This window comes from Thunnus thynnus, chromosome 1 (genome assembly GCF_963924715.1).
Source record: "Thunnus thynnus chromosome 1, fThuThy2.1, whole genome shotgun sequence".
Taxonomy (NCBI): domain Eukaryota; kingdom Metazoa; phylum Chordata; class Actinopteri; order Scombriformes; family Scombridae; genus Thunnus; species Thunnus thynnus.
Window position 1 is genome coordinate 4,145,287 of NC_089517.1, and position 13,717 is coordinate 4,159,003.

The window sequence follows — 13,717 nt, forward strand, 5'->3', positions numbered from 1 at the left end:
GATCTCTTGGGGTAAATTCAATACTTGGTTCTCCTTAAACAGATGCAGTGAGGTGACTGCCAGCTTCTCCACTGCATCCAGGAAGCAGTCGAGCTTCTCCAGGCCTCCCAGAGTGTCCTTCAACACAGCAGCCAGCTCCTTCTCCAGCTCTTCACGCTTGCAGCTATCAAACTTTAGGGTCAACTTGCTTCTTATATATTCAGAAAAATGCTTGGTAATATAGCTGAAGCTCATGTTGATTTTGTCACCTCTGTCTTTGATATCTGTCATCTTCCTCAACTCTGTGTCCATTGAATCTATCCACTCAGGGAGCCTCTCACTAAATTCTTTTAGTGTGTAAATGTAACTGAGGGTATCTTTCATGTACTGGCACAAGGCCTCCTGTAGCTCCTCTCTGTAAGACAAAACAACATCCAGTGTGTGATTTCAAAACAAATTCAAACAATCAACTGGACTGTTATTGTGGAGTAAACCAGACCCCTACAGGTTTGCTCTGTACAAGGGCAAGGGAAAGATCTGGCAGAGCCACAGAACAGTACTTTTTTGCATTTGCTGACAAAAAAATATTCAGCACTGTTGTCTGTCAGCACTGTCATAAAGGTTCTGTATGTAGGAATCATTTTTTACCAACTCTGTTTACTAAACACTGGTAGGGTCAGTGAGCTGTGGCTGGAAAGCAACAAGCTGTTGTCAGGGAGCAACGCGCTGTGACCAGGGAACAACAGACTGTGTCCAGGCAGCAACGAGTTGCAGTTTTGTTGTGAAATGTGTGCTTATTATGACCTTTGGACTATCAACAGGAAAAACAAAAGCAATGTTATGCTATTGCTCTGGAGCTTGTTTTCTGCTTCTTTGTTGAGGAAATAATGTTGTTTCAGCTGTGTGTGCTCAGGAGTGGGTGACTAGTCATTGTGCTAGCCTGGCATCATCACATTAATTCGCAAATGTGTATTAGTTTGGAACCTCTCATTTCATTTTTGCATTTCCAAGGGGCATTATCAACAGGCTCAGACCAAAATGCCTCTGGATGCATTTGGACAGACCCTCATGAGTTTGTTTTCTTGGTAGTAAATATGGAAATTATGTAGTCATTTAAACACAGACAACAATCATTGCATTAACCGTCACTGTAAATTCATCACACAGTTTAAATAACTGTGATGATGTGCAAGTGCTTCCCAAGAAAAATGAGCCCAATCAGCCAGATGATGGTGCTGTAATTAAGGCCAAAAAACACAATTTTGGAAAGGCCACGCCCCCCACGCCCTAAGTCCGACTGACTTGAAATTTGACACTCAAGTCCAGCCTAATGTGCTCTACAAAAAAGCCTCTGGACCATAAAAGTCTGCCATGATGTTTTTTTTTTGTTTGTTTGGTTTTTTTTTTGTTAATTTGGGTAATGTGAAAACCAGATATGTGAATGGACTTTTTTGGATTTTTTGGATCGATTCTATCAACACCAAATTGGGTATACAGGCTTGCAGGACTGAGATACACATTTCTGTTATACATGAGTAGGATCGGTCCAAAAACATGGCTATTATCAATCAAAAAACTTTGCAAAGGGTTTGGGCTTAGCAGGAAATTGGCCATGACTCGTTGATCATTTGTTGTGTGGTATCTCCCTTGTTATTAGCCGCAGAGTTATTGGATATGTTGATTATCAAGGCTGAGAATATTCATGACATTAATATTTTGAAAAATCCATTTGTCACCAGGCAGTTCACTGATGAGACAGCAATTCTCTCTTCTTAAAAATGCTTCCATATTGCCTAGTTTGATAAACTAGTCTGATAAATTTTCCAAAGCCTCAGGCCTACACCTAAATCTGAAGAAGTGTGAATTACTTCCAGTTCATTCATGTGAAACAGGAAGTTAAATACCTTGGAATTGTAATTAATAAAAATGAAAGTGTTGGAGAAGTTAATTATTCAAAAAAAATTGATGCCTTGAAGTTATTCTTAAACCACTGGCTTTTAACAGATGGCTCAGTATTTGGTAGCTTTAATTTTGGCTGATTGAGCTGCTTCCTTCGATTGAGTGCGAAAAGGTTTGAAGCCGCTAGCAGTTATATTTAGTGCATCAAGTAGCATTCACACTTTTGTTTAGCCTTATTTGTTCTTCCGTACATCTAACTATAATAATAATAATTATTATTATTATTATAGTATATATGTGTATAGTATAAGTGTTGTGTAGCTGGTCAGTAGTGGAGAATAATATTCTAGAATTCCCAGCATTCTCTGTAATGATCTTGGAAAAGTAATCTTTTCTTGCTATATTGCTTTGTTATAGACAGTTATGGCTTCTTTGTATATATTACAGTGAACACTGCTCTTCCCCTCTCTTTGAGAACAGAGGATCTTTGCGCCTTGCCAGTATGACTCACTGTCAATTTCCGCAAGTTACATGCGTCGAGTGTCTTTTCAAAATAAGGCACTTTTGTGTTCAACGTAAATAAATTTTTAAAAAAAGCAATATCACAAATACATTTACGAGTGCAAACTTTACACACATGAAACAAACTGTATTGAGGCCATTTACACTTAGCATTAATGATTAACTTAATAGTTACTGTATTATAACTATTTTTCAGGTTGTGAGTAAGTGAAATAATATATAAAACATATAAAAAATAGCCTAAATCTCAACTCAACCCTTTTTACAACAGTTGACACTCAATATCTGGTGCAATGTATTTTAAGTATTTTTCATATTTGTCTTACGTGTGCAGCACCTTGAGTTACAACTGCTGTATTAAAAGTGCTATACAAATAAATTAAACTTAAACATACATAAAAACAAATATCTTAAAAATACTAACGCCTGGGACACACTGGATGCGTGAACGTCAGCAGTGCGTGTGCGTCGCTGAACTGCTGCGTCTCACACGCTTGCAGCGTCCACACAGGAAGCGTGTCTGCTGCAGCGCTTCTGCCACTGGCAGCCCTATCTTTCTATCGTGTTCCCTGTTTATTTCTGCTAATATATCATCTGACACACAAACTACACACAGTCTTTTTTTAACATATGAACCCAACTATAAACCAATATAACCAACTGAACTCCTTTTCCAATTTTCTAATAGTTTGCACCAATCTTGCAAAATGTCCTAAAAATTAAAATTAAAAAACTTTACACACCTGCAAATTACATAGAAAGTAACCAAATATTTTTCTAGAGGTTTGGAGTGTAGGTCTGAAAGATGTCCTCTAATCACTATACATACTTTTTTGACATTTTGCTGTTACTAAGGGCCTTTCCCTCATTTTCTGTGCAGTAGCAGCTTAAAGATTCAAACTTTACCTTGCTGCAGACATTTTTCTCATCTCTGTGTGCTGTCTTCAGTTCTTTATTAGGGCTTCATCATCTTATTACCTGCATGGACAAAAAAATAAATCAAGATTGCAAATCTGATTGTAGCTCGAGAAAAGAAAATGAAACCTAACACCAATTTCAGCTGAGTTTATTTAGGAGGCTGAGACTGTGTGTGGTGGTGATAAAAGGGTTTATCACTTTCCATGCAACAGCACACTTTCACCTGACCAACGCTGTTTTCTCCATGCTTCCTTTAAGTGCTGTCGGAAAAACACAAATAACTTGATATAACCAAAAACAATAATAAATACAACGGATATTTCTCCATAAGTATCCTCTGTAGGTTTAAACAGAAAATTAAATGAGGTCACCAATCTCCAGATAAGGTAGGTTACGTCACTGCTCAGTAACCATGGCAATTTGTGCTGCAGAACTAGTCTTCTCTGTCAAGCTTCGTTTAATTTAGTCTGACGAGTAGGAACAGGCTCCTAAAAGACGGAAAAACTGTGAGGGACATTTAGAAAAATACCTATCTCAGTTAATCTCCAATTTATTCATGGTCACCTTTATTTTGGAGTGATCCCTTTTATTTAAAAGCTTAACATTTATATTTTAAGAAATAAAAGTGTACCAACATTATTTTAGGGTTAGGGTTAGGTTATTTATTGATTAATTTATTTATTCATTCACTCATTTTGATCGAGCTGTGAAGACAAAAAAAAAAAAATAATTAAAGTCCAAACCATAACCTTCTGCTGTGCTTAAATTTATACAGTGGAAACCGCTTATAGTGACCACGGCTACAGTGATCAACTGCTTGTATGGATCAAAAAGCTCGGGACAGAATCATTCCCATAGCTACAAATGCTGTTTAAATAATTTGCTTATAATAATAAAGAAGTCCACTTACAGAGTTCATTTTGGGCCTCTTCATACATGACAACATATGGAAAAACATTTTAAACTATGGTAACGTTAATTCTATTTTTTGTACTTTACTCCCATGATAATCCCACCATTATTGCCTACTTGAGGCTGGTGCTGTGTGCACACTGAAATCATGACTGGAAACATAAAGTAATTTTCTCTCAATGACAAACGTAGTCTCTTTGAAGCTTATGAGAATAACAGGGGGGAAAGAAATCTAAGGAAAGGATCACCGCTCTCTTCGCCTGCTCTGCTACTGGGGAAAAGAAGGAACTTGTCATTGGCAAAAGTCAGAACCCTGCTGCTTCAAAACTGTACGCACACTGCGTTTCAAACAGCTGTACTGTATTCTGAAACAGTCAATAAAATTCAGTAAATAGTAAAACTGTCCGTTTCATTACTTTATATTCATGTAGGATAATAAATACACAAATGTCAATTAGATGGTATTCTGCATGAGAAATAAATTTTAAAAAATAATTGGTTATAATAATCATTCGCTTATAGTTATATTTGACCCAGACAGACGTGATCACTATAAGTGGTTTTCACTGTAATTAACCCCCTCTCTCTTAACTTTCTTTCTTTAACTTTCAATGACAGATGTAAATTGAACAGACATAGGCTACTGTGAAAGAGAAAATCTGTCACAGAGTAGCTCATTATGTAGTTGGTAATGGTAAGCTGATAAATTGGTTCTTTTAAGTTGCCTGCACCATGGTTTTAAACATACATCATAGCCTACTGATAATATAGCCACAGGCAGTGATCAGAATGTTCATTTATTAACAGATAAGGATAAAACCATAAATAAGGACAAACACTGCTCTTCACTTTCCTGACCAGATTGATCCTACCTGTCTGGTGGATCGAACTATCAACCTTTATGTTACAAACGCGCTCCTATAACCTTTAGACCATTACTAGCCACCTATGTAGGCTCGTATATAACCTATGTATTTATGATTTTAATTTGTTAGAAATTTTGTGCCAAGCCATCTCCTTCGCCTTGTTAATTGCGACAGTATTGTCCTTTTTGGTGATGACTCCTTTATATGACTCCTTTATATTCTTCATATAGTTCCATCAGCAGGGTTTGTTCAGCTGCTGAGAAGAACACCTCTCTAGTTTTCCCTTTTATTTCGACTATAGTATTATCGTCTTATCGACAATCGACTGCTCTGGGCTGTTTATATATTCCATGCGCGTTCACAATGCAAGCTTATTCAAGGGGGCTAGAATTAATGTTGACTAGACATGGCAAAACTGTGTTAATAGAACGGCTTGAGCTTCAAGTGAAAGTTGACCTTAATTCTAGCTAGGCTAGCAAGCGTAGCTTTCTTTAGCTGCGCTGATGGACCCCTCTGGAGTCTTGACCCCTTCATACTTTCCTTCTTCATGCACCTTGGAAATAGGTGCCAGAAATCCCTACTCTCATTTACATTTTCTGCATTGCTGTGCCAAACCTTATCCTTAAAGGAAGTCAAAATAAGCGAAAAATGGTTTTAGGTGCTCTTTGATGTGTAAAATAATGACAACAACAACAACAACAATAATAATAATAATAATAATATAAAAGTTAAAGTAATATAAAATAATATTTATATTCTAAATATTTTAACAAGACTACTAAACACAAGATTTCTCCTACTTCAATTCACTCTGAACCCAGACCAGACATCTTTAGTTTTGTATTTGACCCAAAGAGTATTGACTCTGTTTTGCTGAGATGGAGAGACAACTTGTTTTATGCAAACCAGATGCTAACTTTGCGGGGTTCTGAACCAAGTAATTTTCTTCTCCTAATTTATCATGATGAGAGACTAGGAGAGCTGAATCATCTAGGTAAATGAAAAGATTACAATTACAGGCTGACTTCATGTCGTTGACGTATAGCAGAAAGAAAAGGACCTAAAATGTTCCCCATGTGGGTCCCCACATATTAGTGGTTGTGGTATGGACATGGCTCCATTTACATCCATCCATTTACAAGCTTGATCAAAAGAATATCATGATTTACAGTATCGAATGCCTTTTGGACATCCAACATAACCATGCTGCAATACTTTCCCACATCTACTTCTTTACTGATATGATCTGTTAGATAGAGCAGACTGGTATCTGTAGAATGAGATTTTATGAAATCAGATTGGAATTAATACAGAACATTGTATGATGATAAATAACTATCTATTTGTTCATGTTGGACCTTTTCTTTTACCTTTGATAATGAACACAGGATGGAGACAGGACAATTGTCACAATCATCACCATTGTATCTAATTTGCATCCCTTTTTGTATAGAGGGTCTTGTCTGAAAATCTGGTGGGAATGTTATCATGACCTGTTGTCTTAGAAGGTTTCAGGGCCTTAAGCTTTTGAAGTACATTATCGTCAGACACTTTTACAAAAGGAAATGCATCAGCCTGGACTTCTTTCTGTTTGTAAAACAACTGTAAATGTCTTTCTTTCTCGCACCCTGACTGACTAGGCAACTTATCATTGGATTCACCTCATTTCTAAGTGTTTTATATTCGTTGAACAACTGCTTTTCCTAGATTTCCTATATTTGATGAAAAGTAAAAGTAAGTTTTTGACTTATTGGCCTTTAAATTATCAGCGTTAATCCAAGGTTATGTTCTGATTCTTGTTCTGACTGATTTAACTGAGGAAAGTTTATCAACAGCTGCCAAAAACAATTATTTAAAATATCCCCAAGCTTTATCCACCTCTACACATTTAGATACCAATCCATATCCCTTAAAGATCTAGTCAGTGCCTCACTGCTGTAGTCCTTTAGAGATCTGATTTTGATTGAGTTATGACAATTAAATACATACTTCTGAATCTTCCATGTGCAAAAAATAACAGAATGATCACTTAGACCATAGTTTATAACCCCACTTTTTGAGATTTTGGATTGGTGTGATACAAATACTAAGTCTGGGTAGAAGCACAAACCCTTGTGAACTGTGTAATCTGCTGATATAAATTAAATAGGTGGCAAAAAATCCTTAGAGCTTTGCAAATAGAACAGTCTTTCTTTAGGACATTAGTGTTCACCAATCATACTCAGATAGACTTCAGATTTAACAAAGTCAACAGAGTTTGCACAGGTCTCTTCTTATAGTTCATAGAAGTTGTTTCGTTCTGGCAATCTGTAACAATAATGCTGTGCAATAAGTAATGTAATTACTTATACAATGAGTAATATTTAATCATTAATTAATTAGTTTTCAAGTAACTTGCCTAAGGTGTCCATGTCAATAACACTGAACACAAAATTTCATAACATGCTGATGAGTTAATCCTTTTCCTTACTGAAAAATCAAAATCTGCCACACAATTGCTAAATTTAACAAAACAATTTGGAAGATGTAAAATACGGTTGTCTAAAAGATAAGATTTAGATAAACAACATATGGGGGTAATAGTTTTTAAAACTATTAAACAAACAGAAGTCAGTGTGAACAAACATAATGACAAGGTCATATTGCACATTAAGATCAGTTCATGTCTGTGGCTTATCTTATCTCATTAGTCACTTTTCAGAGTTAAGAATACTGATGGCACTTGGGATCAGGGACTTTTTGAATACATGTTCAGTTGCCAAAGGGATTCTTTAGCGTCTCCTGATGCTCAAAGGCTCAAACTGGCTGAATAGAGGATAGTAGCTCTATGCCAAGATATTCCTTGCTTTCTTCATTGTCCTTTCCATTAAGAGTTGAATCAAGGACTTTTGGAGTTAACAACTACTCTGCTGGTGCTAGTTCTATCACTTGCTCACTAACAACGATGGTGCTGAGATTTATAAATATAAGAGAATATAAAGCCACTGTGAGCATTTTTAAAAAATATATTACAGAGAAGCTCACCTGGAAATCAAGAACTGTAAAAAGATATCTGTGTTGTTCCACAGTTTTAAAATGTTAGCCATAGAGTGAAATTGGTACTATTTTTACATCTTGTTTTGTACAGATAATATATTAATTACTAATTAATTAGAGCTGAACTAATCAATATTGTTCAATTAACAGTGAATCAAGTCACTATGGAATTAACAGTGAATCAAATCACTATGCACTATGTGAAAAGGTTTACATATTTTTTTGCCTCCATTTGAAGATGCAGTAAAGATGTGACAGAAAATGAGAGGATTAACCTGCAACAACATTCACCACCTGGAGTCTTAGCAGGGACGCTGGTATCACACCACATGGGAAGGATTTTAACCACCAGGTCAATACAACATCAAGGGCCTGTATAACGTGCATTTGCTCTTTGGTTATACAACAAATTTTTCGTCCAATGTTTTTCTCATCTTTTCAGTGATCTGGCTTTACAAGACTGGTTTGCTGCTCATGTATATACCCCTCCCACCACATTTTACCTGAGTTCAACCAATACAGGAATGATTTTCAACATTAAGTATATCACTGGCATCCATATGAGCAGGCTACCTTCCATCAGGCCATTGATGAAGTATATTATGATTTCTGTAATTTCATTGCAACTTCCTTGTGAGATTTGTTTTGTTGGCCTTTGTCCACCCTGAAGTTAAGTCAAGCTCCATGTATTTTTCATCTCATATTGTACATAAATTCAGCCATCACAATATTCATTATCTATCTCCATGGCTCCTTAGTAGATGGGACTTCTCAAATTGTGTCTTGGCCACCCCTAAATGGGTCATAACAATTATCCTATTAATCCTATTATAAATAATCCTGTGTTACACATTTTACAGCAAGTTTAAATGGCAGAGGATCTTGCACCTTTCTGCTCTTTATTTTTGTTTTGTTTGTTTGTTTGTTTTTTCAGTCTATCTGATGACTCACCAGTGTTTCTGGAGGAAAGGGTTTGTCTGGATCTCTGACAGTTTATATAATCAACCTTTACTGCTGCTGCTACTAAATGATAGTATTTAACTTGCAAAACAAATCAGGATGGTGGTGATTTCCACTTTAGCTTGTCTCACTTATTTTAACCATGATAGTTATACAAGACACTGTTTCCTGATTCTTTGTGTGTGTATCAGGTATTACTCATGTTGTGGAGACATAAATCTGTTTACTGTCACATTATAGAGACAAAAATCAAGTCTCCACCACATAAATCATTACATTTTAGGATGAAGACTTGATGTAATGTTAAAGTAAGGTTAGATTTAGGGCAAGGAAGTTAATGTAAATTAATGTATGTGTATATGTGTGTGTGTGTGTGTGTGTGTTTGCGTATGTGCAACATATCTGAACTGACAGCACAGTGAGGGGCCCTATGGTTTCCACGATGTGGAAAACACGGACGGAATTGCGGAATTCGATAATAAAAATGGAATCAACTGTAAAACGTGGAATATCGTGGAATTTGCCAAAATTAAGGGTTAATCAGGGTTTTCCCTTCAGCACATAAGCATTTTTTTTCACAACAAGAACAGAAAAAAAACTATGCTGAGAGTTTCTAAAGCATCTTGGTGTGATTTCGGTGGCATATTGCTGCAGCTTCTGTCCTCTCATGTCTGCGTCTGTGTTTCACTGAGAGCAGAGATCCGCAGTAAAACCCGGAGCGGACTTTAGAGTTGTCTTTCTTTAGTGTTTATGAAACTGGATTGAACTGAATTGATTTGGGGTTTTAAGCAAAACAAAACGGACTCTTTAGCGAGTTGATTGAACTCAAACTGTGAGAAGAGTCACACACACACACACACACACCGATGTCGCTTTGCTTGGTTGATTTAATCATCTATTGAACACTGAACTGAGTTGTACTGGTTTTTGATGATGTGTTTTTCATTGCTACTTGCTATTTATTATTTATTTATTTATATTTATTATATTTATTGTTTTGTGTGGTTTGACTGAGCTATTTCCAAACTATTGTCTATGAAGTAACAAACCTGTTACAACACACACACACAGTCATGTCGATGAGGCCCTCTGACATGGCTAAGTCATCCAAAAAACTGAGGAATTCAATATTAACATACTATCGTCTCATACTATCCTGTGATTATTATTTGTTATGTGAAGGATTACTTCAGGCTATAGCGCTCACATATCTGTTTCACTTCTTAATGCAGATGTCTGAGTGTACTGTGTGTTGAAGCTATGATTACGTTTTGGATAACTACTTATTGAATTGAAATTTTATTCAAACACCACATGATTGGACACTTTTTGATGACAAAATGTGCTTAAATCATAAAACACGGAATTTGTGAAAAAATCAAACAGAATCTGGAAAACATTAAAACGGAGCTCATAAGGCCCTACATGACCTCTACTTATTTAGACTTCCAGACATTACTTAGTGTAATGATAGTGTTTCAATTTGAGTCTGATTTTATATTTAATTATTTTGAATATGAGGATGCATTGTGCATGTATGTAATTTATTCATGTATTAATTTATTTATTTGACTCTCTTTAAGCTCAAGTCTATATAAAATATTTAATTAAATATAGACTTGTTTATCTAAAAACTGATTATTACAAACAAAAATTAAGCAATTAGGCTTTTATTAATGAACACAATCTGATTATTAGTTTTTTATTCATTAAACTTGAATTTGAAATTGACCATCAAGAAACTGTAAAATCACTACAGGCTGCTATGAAACGTTTCCTTTTGTTGAGACATTTAGACTCAAGTGGGTGTTTGTTTGAATTTATCTCAGTATTAACATCTATATCAACACCATCTTCACCTCCACCTGCTTCACTCTGAACTGATGCTGCTCCGTCTTTCTCTCTCTCTCCACCTGTTGCAGTGACTTGTGTTTATTTTTTGCGACTTTGATTTGTCTTATCACTTCATCTCCTTTTTGTTTCCCATGAACATGTTTATTTCATACTAATTTATTAATACGATTATATTATGCTAAAGATTATAGTATCATAATTCTACAATAATTACATTAATATTTGAGTTTATCTCAAACATGGGAGATGAACTGCGGCCAAAGCAAGTATTTCATAATAGAGTTCACATTATCATTTCCTTTTTGGTAATTTCACATTAATCCCATTGTTAAACTGCATCCATGAGTTCTCCTTCCTGGTTCAGACCTTCATAAATGTCTCTAATCTTCTTCAATAAATGTAGGTAATGTGAGTGGGAGTGTACCTGTAGACTCTCATCCAACTGTGTCCATCGTAGTCGAGGTCATTGTTTTCTTATCATTCCCCTTCTCTTCAGAATCTAGACACAGAATCTAGAATCAGTTATGTTGAGAATGTGGGGGATAGTCAACCCCAGCATATCCATGAAAATATTGTTACGCAGGTGTAAACATCCACAATTAATTATGATCAGTCTCTTTAATTAACTTCTCAGAAATCACTGCTTCACTTCTTTGTAGTTATCAGGACTTTTTTTCATTGTCTTGTCAGCTACATTCATTAGAAGTGATTTTTCACTTGCTGTTGATAAACACCTTTACTACCCTGCTGAAGGGAGATAACAATGTTATCATGAGTCAAGAAACCTTTGAGATGAATCTCATTTTGTCACTTTTTCTAGTTGCAGGACAACAGCATGGTAGACTATCAAGTTTTGCAAACTCTGTCCTTTCTCAAAATTACTAATGTAATGGAAACAGAGATAGGTGATAGGTTTTTACATCACAGATGATGAAGGTAAAATATAACATTTGGTATGTAGGCTGTAATGACTGTGCCAAACAGTTTTGTCTAAATGGAGGTTGTGGGGTAAAACGTGCCAGTGATGTTGGGGCAGGTTGAGTCAATGGCTCAATTTACACCCCAAAAGTTTAAACAGGCTACATATGTACAGAGTAACCTGTGTATTTAAGTATTATTTTCTGATATTCTAGAGACTAGAGACACTGCTCATGTTAATGTTTGATCACTGTTACAAGTGTTACAATGTTGATCAATAAATAAGTCACACACAAACATACTGTACATACAGACGGGTGACAAATTAAAGGAAAAACCAACATTAAGTGTCTTAGTAAGGTGTTGGGCCACCAGAACCTTTAATTTGTCATCTGTCTGTATACACAAAAGCACATTTACACACACATGCTTTCTGTAGCTAACACACAAAGATCACAGTTTAATCTTTACTGAAAATGTAACATGTTGAACAACAAGACACAAACATATGGTTTTACTAAAGAAGTAAAGAGCTTTTACCTTTGTTAAATTGATGGCATTAATAAAGTTCAAAATTATCTCAAAATTGTTTGATTTTGTGTCATTTTTATATCAGTGATTAATGGTGGCACACTTTATGCCTAGAGCACTCAATTTACCCCATCCCCATGTTCATTTTACCCCCAACAAGTTGTGCCATAGGACTAATTTTTTTTGAAGGCTCATTGTTCTAAAACCATAATAATTAGATAACTTGTTTTAATTTCAATGGGTACACAACAACCTGAGGTGTATATATATTAACTATTATTTGAAACAAATACACTTTTATTTTGCGGTAAAATCATGACATGTAAAAAGGGGCTCATGTTACCCCGTTCTCCCCTTCTATCATCTGTTTATAGAGACCGAATGAATGCACATAAATCATTGAAATCACCGCATTAACAGTAATAATGTTTTCTTTAATATCTCTGAGAATTTCGTGGGTATATTATCAATTATCCGTTGCCCTGCCCAGGTCTGGTGATATAGACACTGAGACTGTAAATAAAAGCAGTTAAACAAATCGACATCTGATCATCTGAAAAAGAATCGGGGTCGCTCATAGTCAACCACAGTAAAAGAATCAGGTTTGTCAATAAAAATACTGAAAACAGTCAAAAGTAAAACATTTCCTCTGTGCTGAGGCTGAGGTTGTCACAACAAGCCAAGTTTGAACAGACAAGTTTACAGTGGAGCCCTGAGCATCACATTAATTATCATTAATAATCTGTTGTTCAACTTGTTTTTCTCCCATCAGGCACATAACAGAAAAATCACTGACAAAATAAAAGTACAACCCACCTTTGTAGAAGAGATTCTCCCATGTTAAAAATACATTCTTCTATCCAGGAGTTGGTTTCAGTCATGCAGTCTTCAGTTGTTTAGGCGTCTATCTGTCCTGCAGATGCAGTGCAGCATCTCCCTGCATGTGCCAAGGTGGTCCTGCATTACAGCCCTTTTATTCTGTTGGTGAAGCTACTTTCACTCTCAGTTTGCACGTAATGATCATGTGGTTTCTGGGAAATAGAACGTCCATTTACAGTAAATCACCTGATAAAACTTCAACCCATATCAGTGCACAGAGTTGTTTTCCCTGCTGTGCTGCAGAATTAAGACAATTTAGGAAAACTATGTAGAGACCATGAGAATCACGCAATGCTGATTTCATCTCAGTTTCTCCATAAAATTAAGAAATTTAAAGTATCAAGGAAAAAATAAATTCAGGGTTACATTTTTCACATTGACTGATTGATTTCATTAATCATAGAAACCACATGCTTATTGTCTGTCATACAATACTCAATACA

General features: G+C 35.8%; 1 protein-coding gene across 1 annotated transcript in view; it reads right to left on the reverse strand.

The window, feature by feature from the left end:
• The window catches only part of LOC137189105 (interferon-induced very large GTPase 1-like), a 56,770-nt gene extending 43,273 nt beyond the window's left edge, over positions 1–13,497 (reverse strand). The window contains exons 1-2 of the mRNA XM_067598813.1: positions 13,212–13,497; positions 11,371–11,445 (exon numbers count right to left, since the gene is read on the reverse strand). The gene's annotated coding sequence lies outside the window, so the exon portion shown is untranslated. The remainder of the gene's footprint in view (positions 1–11,370; positions 11,446–13,211) is intronic.
• Between the last annotated feature and the right edge of the window lie 220 nt (positions 13,498–13,717).